At 40.2% G+C, this 8749-nt stretch overlaps 1 long non-coding RNA gene across 1 annotated transcript; it reads right to left on the bottom strand.

The window, feature by feature from the left end:
• Positions 1–5729: 5729 nt before the first annotated feature.
• On the bottom strand, positions 5730–6856 carry LOC121973242. The gene is made up of 3 exons (XR_006109441.1): positions 6175–6856; positions 6014–6091; positions 5730–5795 (listed from the first exon to the last, which is right to left on the bottom strand). It is a non-coding gene; the product is annotated as an uncharacterized LOC121973242 (long non-coding RNA).
• Between the last annotated feature and the right edge of the window lie 1893 nt (positions 6857–8749).

The following is an 8749-nucleotide window of genomic DNA, read 5'->3' as shown; positions in this document are numbered from 1 at the left end:
ATTTCGACAACATCTCCCTTGTACCGGTGACAATCTGAAGCATACATATATACAAAATACATTAGTCACATACGGCTGGAATATATATTTACAACCACGCAATTATATATATTCAGCCCACTCGGCTAGAACAAAAATAGAAACAACCATGCAATTAATATACTTAGCCTACCTGACTGGACAAAATGAAAACAATCACGCAGTTAATAACAGCCCACACGGTTAGAAATAAACATAGTGGAAATCACAAAGAATTATGAATGTACGACTAACAAATTCATTAACCACAAAACCTATAACCACCGGACCAAACTCCAAACCCACATCAACTTATAAAAAAAATAACAAAATACAAAATCAATATACCACCAAACAGAAACAAGACTGAAAAGAAATCCGTCCTCAAGAGTGTAGTAGGACTGGCGACTAGGACTCTCCAAGCATCCTTGATTCATCTACTTGCTACCTGGTGAAAGATAAATCAGTTTGTGGGGTGTTGAGTATTAGAACTCAGCGGGTAAAAGAAAGATAGTGCATGAACATAATATACAAATATAGAGTGAGCCAACAGTATACAGTCTCATAAAAGAAATAACAGATACTAAAATAAAATAGTAATATATGCTCATACCTGAAACAATATCCTAAGCTAGGTAATAAAAGATCAGGAATAATACCGATCAACTACTGCACTGTTCATCACTACGAAGGTATCATGTGAGGTAAAGACATATTAACAATAAGTAAGCCAGTGCCTAAACACCTATCACAGGTATAATCTTAACCTATGTAAACATATTAGCATAAGTAAGCAACAGTAGCATAAGCTAGCAACAGCAACATAAGTAAACAACAGTATTAATAACAGCGTATGCACGGATGGTCACCCCGCCTACCTCACTGCACCACGACCCCTGTATGGTCGAGAGGCCGGATCGATGACAACTGTATCACTCAAAGGCCGCCACTACTCTTGAGCGACCGAGTGGACAGGTACTAAGTACCTATCTAACTACAAAGCGAAGGGAATCCATGCTGCTCGTAACTTCAGCTACCACTACCCATAAGTGGTCGAGTGCGGCATGACAGGACAAGCGGCATCTACTCCAGCTACCACTCTCTCGAGTGGCCGAGTGTGCGACCCTAGTTAACTACTCTCTCGGTCGAAAGGGAGGATTTATCGTTAACATGTATGCGACGATATGATGCGTAAAATACAACAGACATCATATACATGTATAGGAATCAGGTATGCTACATGAAGCCAGCATGCTTAATATGGTACATAAATAAATAACAATCAAAGCATACAAGGTTGGATCTAATATCTGCTAAATATCATAGATGACAACAAGAGAATGTATGGATATAGAAACGAATGACTCAAAGGTTTGAGTGGAAGTATCAAGCACAAGAAAAATACGAGTGGAGTCAAGGTAAAGCAGTCCTTATACAAAAATAGCTCATGCACTAAGTCAAAGAACTAAAGAGTCAAAGTAAGAAGTACCCGCCTTTATCTATCGATCATGATAAATAATCTCATGTTAAACGGCTCGTCGTAAATCAAGATCCTGTAACAACATGCATATAATTAAGTCACTTTCACGTGTATCCCATAGCCTAATCAAAATTCTTATTAAACCAGGAAACCCTAACTCATTCATAAATCCTTTAATATTTTTAATCATACCCTACAATCAATTAATACTGCTAATAAGAAATCATATAAATCCAACCCTTCTATAATCAGATTGGATCTAGTATATGTGTGAATTAACCCAAAACTCACCTAAGTTTGGATGCACCGTTGTTGACTCTTGACCGGTGAAATTCCACTGTTGGTAGCTGTGGTTGAAACCAAGCAAAGTTGTTGTCCTCCAACACAGACCCCCAAATCAACACCACGTAAAGATCCAATATTCAAATCTTATGCTAGGGTTAACTAGTCACCTCTAAGATGGCAGCAAGACAGCAGAGCACCCCCTTATGATCAGTGGAGAGAGAGCTCAGTAGGGTGAGGGAACATAGTGGTTGTTGATGGCTACATAAAATGCTAGCGACAGCTAAGATCTGGCGCTGGTGACCTCGATTCAACTACAACGAAGAAAGATGGTGCGACGATGAACAAAATGTTAGGGATCCACCCCTGAAAAGCCCTCGGGTGGCACAACCACAGCTCTGATACTCCTAAGCTAGAGGAAGTGTAGATCTAGCCTTCCTTGTGTCGTTTCCCCTTTCCGACACTGACAATGCCTAGCAATCGGCTGGCAATGGATCAAGAGCTAGGGCGTAATGTCGATGTTGCTTGGCATGAGGAGATCGGAAGAGGAGCTATCCTCTGCTTCCGTCGTGGCTAAGTTTGATCCCTCGTGAGGCGCCGACGGTACTGTGCACCGATGATAAAGGGGGAAGGAGGAAGTGAGACGGTGGCGTGGTGATGTGACGGCACGAGGAGGGTGATTGGGAAGTGGGGAAGGGGAGTCGAGCTCAGGCCAACTATATCGCCTCTCGCAACAACTGCTGCGTCACTAGAGGATCTCCCGCGAATGGTCGGCGATGGTCGAGTGGCATCGGCGATGGCATTGAGTGTGGTGTCGGCGAATTCAGCGATAGAGGAGAGGAATCGTGGGAGATGAGAAAGGAATAGGGAAAAAATAAACTTTAGGAAGAATATATATACTTAGGTTAAACTTAATAACTTTAGGTTAATTAATCCAATCAACTCCCACTATAAATGGGTATTCTAAAGAGGCTTTCTCGCAGCCCAATAATTGATCTCCTTAAAATATGTTATACGAACTCCGAAAAAGTCCTAGAAAATTCCTAAAAATTCATAAAAATTCCAATAATATTATTTCACAAATAACCTTATTTTTAATTATAATTCTATTCAGTATTTTACATTCTCCCCCACTAATAAAAATTTGGCTCCCAAATTTACTACTCAACTCAAAGATCCTCATCAACTACTCCATCCTAGCATCATAACCAATCTCCAACCGTAAAAGATGACTCTGTGGGTGATGAGCTCACCCTGCTTCCGCTACTCCCCCACTATTATCTAGCCAACCGTGGGTAAGTCAACTACCTCAAAAATCCATAATCAACTATCAGTAGATCCTCCAATATCTATATAAAGCGCTCAAACTATAGACATCATCAATCAAACCCGCTAGCCTCCTGAACAATGATAGAGAAAAAGGAAAGCATCCATCCTTCAACACCCACTGTCAATAAACTTAGATATATCCACCATGGTTCAACATTACACGTCCATGCCATACCACTACAGAGACAATATCTAGTGGGGAAGGTTATTATCATAAATGTCTAGTGAGACAACCAATCATATTCTCATCCTTCCAAATACTCAAGTATCCACAGTACAAAAATTACAATCCAAAATCCAAATGGTCACTCAACCTCCTGACTAAAAGTCTCCTCATCAGAGAATATCACCACACATCTCATAATCATACCCGTAAGATGTCTTCTGATAACTGTCGATAAAAATATCGAACACTTTGATTTGAGATATAGACTTCAAGACCTTTATTAAATGAGCATGTGATCAAGGTTTTGAGTTACTTGTGGAGACAATGATAATTTAGTCGGCTAACCATTGTCTTGCACTACATCATACTACGATTGCTCCACCTAAGGTTCAGTACCCTCTAGTGACGAGCAATGCATACAAAGGTAGAGAGCACTATCAACAAATAGCTAACCACCATATGTGTTAAGCAGTTAACTCTATACTTTTCTATATCAATTGGGGGGGGCATTTATCTAAACATACCTTCTAGGTTATCCTACCAAACACAAATAACCTAAAGGTCATAATCTTTATGAAATAGAGTAAGTCGGCCTCCTACTGACAGACATAACACAAGTCATACATGGTATAAACAACTAGTCAAGTAACAATAGAAGTGTATGATAATAATATACCACATACCTCCTATAGCTTGGAGATTCCTACTGCTGTCTGGTCTCAAAACTCGAAAGTCACATCGAGGAATCAAATTACAAAGGGAAAATAAAAAAAAAAAGAAACACCAAAAATAAGCATCGTAAAACTTCGCTCTGATACCAATAAATTGGTATCAGATTAACTTGAAAATCCAGAACACGAAAAATAGACATCGTAAACCTGTGGCTCTGATACCAAAAATTTTATCACGCCCCAGAGGAGTCTCTACCGATAAAATTTTGGCAACATCTCCCCTATACCGGTGACAATATGAAACATACATACATACAAAATACATCAGTCATATACGGCTAGAATATATATTCACAACCACGCAGTTATATATATTCAGCCCACTCAGCTGGAACAAAAATAGAAATAACCACGTAGTTAATATACTCAGCCTACCTGACTAGACAAAATGAAAACAACCACGCAGTTAATAACAACCGACACGGCTGGAAATAAACACAGCGGAAATCACAAAGAAATATGAATGTACGACTAACAAAGTCATTAACCACAAAACCTGTAACCACCGGACTAGATTCCAAACCCACAACTACTTATAAAAAAAACAACAAAACACAAAATCAATATACCACCAAACAGAAACAAGACTGAAAAGAAATCCGTCCTTGAGAGTGTAGTGGGACTGGCAGCTAGACTCTCTAAACATCCTTGATTCATCTACCTGCTACATGGCGAAAGAAAAATCAGTTTGTGGGGTGTTGAATATTGGAACTCAACGGGTAAAAGAAAGATATGCATAAACATAATATACAAATATAGAGTGAGCCAATAGTATACAGTCTTATAAAAGAAATAGCATATACTAAAATAAAATTATAATATATGTTCATACCTGAAATCATATCCTAGGTTAGGAAATAGAAGATCAGGAATAATATCGATCGACTACTGCACCGTTCATCACTACGAAGGTATCATGTGAGGTAAAGACATATTAACAATAAGTAAGCTAGTGCCTAAACACCTATCACAGGTATAAATCTTAACCTATGTAAACATATTAGCATAAGTAAGCATCAGTAGCATAAACTAGAAATAGCAGCATAAGTAAACAACAGTATCAGCAGGTATAGTAATAACAGTGTATGCACGGATTGTCACTCTGCCTACCTCTCTGCACCACGACCCCTATATGGTCGAGAGGTCGGATCGATGACAAGTGTACCACTTAAAGGCCGCCACTACTATTGAGCGACCGAGTGGACAGGTGTTAAGTAGTTATCTAGCTACAAAGCGAAGGGGGTCCCTGATGCTCACAACTCCAGCTACCACTACCCATGAGTGGCCGAGTACGGCACGACAGGACAAGCGACATCTGCTCCAGCTACTACTCTCTCGAGTGGCCGAGTGTGCGGCCCTGGTTGATGACTCTCTCTACCGAAAGGGAGAATTTGTCATTAACATGTATGCAACGATATGATGTGCAAAATACAACAATCATCATATACATATAAACAAGAATCAGGTATGCTACATGAAACCAGCATGCTCAATACGGTACATAAATAAACAACAATCAAAGCATACAAGGTTGGTATCTAATATCTGATAAATATCATAGATGACAACAAGAGACTATATGGATATAGAAACGAATAACTCAAAGGTTTGAGTGGAAGTATCAAGCACAAAAAAAATATGAGTGGAGTTAAGGTAAAGCAGTCCTTATCCAATGATAGCTCATGCACTAAGTTCAAATAACTAAAGAGTCAAAGTAAGAAGTACTTGCCTTTATTTGTCGATCATGATAAATAATCTCATGTCAAACGATTCATCATAAATCAAGATCCTGTAACAACATGCATATAATTAAGCCACTATCACGTGTATTTTATAGCCTAATCAAAATTCTTATTAAACTAGGAAACCCAAACTCATTCATAAATCCTTTAATCTTTTTAATCATACCCTATAATCCATTAATACTACCAATAAGAAATCGTATAAATCCAACCTTTCTATAATCAGATTGGATCTAGTATATATGTGAATTAACCCAAAACTCACCTAAGTTTGGATGCACCGCTGTTGACTCTTGACCGGTGAAACTCCACTGTTGGTAGCTGTGGTTGAAACCCAGCAAAGCTGTTGTCCTCCAACATAGACCCCCAAATCAACACCACGTAAAGATCCAATATTCAAATCTTATGCTAGGGTTAACTAGTTACCTCTAAGATGGCAGCAAGACAGCAGAGCACCCCCTTGTGATCAGTGGAGAGAGAGCTCGGTAGGGTGAGGGAACGCAGTGGTTGTTGATGGCTACATGAAATGCTAGCGACAGCTGAGATCTGGCATCAGTGACCTCGATTCAACTACAACGAAGAAAGATGGTGCTACAATGAACAAAATGCTAGGGATCCACCCCCGACAAGCCCTCGGGTGGCATAACCACAACTCTGATACTCCTAAGCCAAAGAAAGTGTAGATCTAGCCTTCCTTGTGTCGTTTCCCCTTTCGGACACTGACAACACCTAGCAATCAGCCGGTAATAGATCAAGAGCTAGGGTGCAATGTGGGTGTTTCTTGGTGCGAGGAGATCAGAAGAGGGGATATCCTTCGCTTCTGTCGTGGCTGTGTTTGATACCTCTCGAGGAGCCGACGATATTGTGCACCGACGATAAAGGGGGAAGTGAGATGGCAACATGGCAATGTGACGGCACAAGGAGGGTGGTTGGGAAGAGGGGAAGGGGAGTCGAGCTCGGGCCAACTATGTCGCCTCCCGCAACAGCTGCTGTGTCACTAATGGATCTCCCGCGAATGGTTGGCGATGGTCGAGTGGCACCGGCGATGGCGTTGAGTGTGGTGTCGGCGAATTCGGCGATGGAGGAGAGGAATCGGGGGAGATGAGAAAGGAATAGGGAAAAATAAACTTTAGGAAGAATATATATACTTAGGTTAAACTTAATAACTTAAACAGGTGGGATCCAGTTCATCCAACCAATGAATGAACAGGGGACCAAGGGTGGTCTAGGGATCCTGGACCAGAGGATCCCTGCCCCTATAAATGGGTATTCTAAAGAGACTTTCTCGCAACCCAATAATTGATCACCTTAAAATACGTCATACGAGCTCCGAAAAATTCATAAAATATTCCTAAAAATTCATAAAAATTCCAATAAGATTATTTCACAAATAACCTTATTTTTTAATTATTATTCTATTCGGTATTTTACACCTTCCTTTTGTTTTGATAATACTTTCTTGACTACGATTTAAATTTATTAGTTTTAATGAATTTATTAAACTTTCTTACCAGTAGCGCCGCATCATCTTCATTGATCAACACTTCGGAGTCAGGATCATCCATCTTGGCTTTTGAGGCAAGATCGTTGTTCAACTTTTTGATTTCTTTAGAATCTGCACATCGAGTTTCATGAAGTTTAAAGGTAGAAAACAAATTCTCTAGTGTATTTACGTCGAAGATCTTAGAGATGTAATATGCATATACTAAGGATGACCACTCTAGAGTTCTCAGGAAGGCGTTGAGCGTATAATGAATTGAATCTTGATTCATTACTATTTCTCCGAGATTGTTGAGCTGAGTGATGAGCTCTTTGATCCGTGCTTGGTGTTGCACTACCTTTTCTCCATTATTCATTCGCAGGTTTTTCAGCTGGGTTCGGAGGATGTCTCGCCTTGTAATTTTGCTTCAGAAGTGCTTTCTTGGAGTTCTAGAAACTTCTCCTAGAGCTCTTTGACGGAGTCATAGCTACCAATTTGATTTACTTCCTAGGACAGAAGGACGTTGAGCATATGGAATTCTGCTTTACCTTGACCACGAAGTCAACTTACTCCTTTTTCATCCACTGATATTCTTCTTTATCTTTCGGAACTACGAAACCATATTTCATGATTAATAAAATTTCAAATTTCATTTTAAAGAATACCTCCATCCGGCATTTCCATTGTGCGAAGTCTCCCTCGAATTTTAGTGGGTGAATGCTTGCACCAGCCATCGTCTTGTTGCTTCAATCAGCGGTTAGTCCTTTTGAGGCATCCTACCTTTGATACCACTTATTAGGACCCTTGAAGGCCGGTAGGAGGGAGATGTGAATAACCTGAAAAAAGAAAATAATACTTTTCCCATAATTTCAACTCAAATTAAAAACAACAATAATAATAACTTAAATTAATAACTAAAGAAATGAGGCGCACTATTTACTTAGTTACAACCTAGGTGGTTGTTAATCCAAAGGCAATGAAAAGCTCTAAAAGATCTCCTTCGTGTAGGCGGAGAAGCCTCTTACAATCATTAAACGCTCAGACAGTTGCTAGGAAAAGAATACAAGAGTTGATTGTCTATTTCCTAGGTCTAGGGGTCTTTTTATAGCCCTTGAAAAATCTTATCCTTGGCTTGAAAGCTCCTTCCATAGGGTTGGAAGGTGCCTCCTGTGAGGCACTAAAGGATAAAGTTTTATCCTTTAGCAATGGCTAAAAGTAGCCTGGTCGAAGGCGCTTTCCATAGGGCTGGAAGGCGCCTTCATACTGTTCATCGAAGGCGCCTTCCAGCCATGGAAGGCGCCTTCCATAGTGAGGCACAGAGGCACCATGGAGACGCCTCGGAGGCATCTTCAATTCCCTTTGAAGGTGCCTCCGGCAGCATCTTCAGCCTTCTTTCGCTCTTCTGTTGCTTCAATCACCTAGGTGATTGCGGTCATCTGAAATAGGACTCACCCTGACCCATTTTTCATCCTTTTCCTCGAGCAGGCTTCCACTCTAGCTTCTCATCCCTTGGAACATCAC

The sequence above is a fragment of the Zingiber officinale genome, chromosome 4A (genome assembly GCF_018446385.1).
Source record: "Zingiber officinale cultivar Zhangliang chromosome 4A, Zo_v1.1, whole genome shotgun sequence".
In the NCBI taxonomy this organism is placed as follows: domain Eukaryota; kingdom Viridiplantae; phylum Streptophyta; class Magnoliopsida; order Zingiberales; family Zingiberaceae; genus Zingiber; species Zingiber officinale.
The sequence above is the reverse complement of the archived record's forward strand: the minus strand, read 5'-3'. Positions and strand labels throughout refer to the sequence as shown.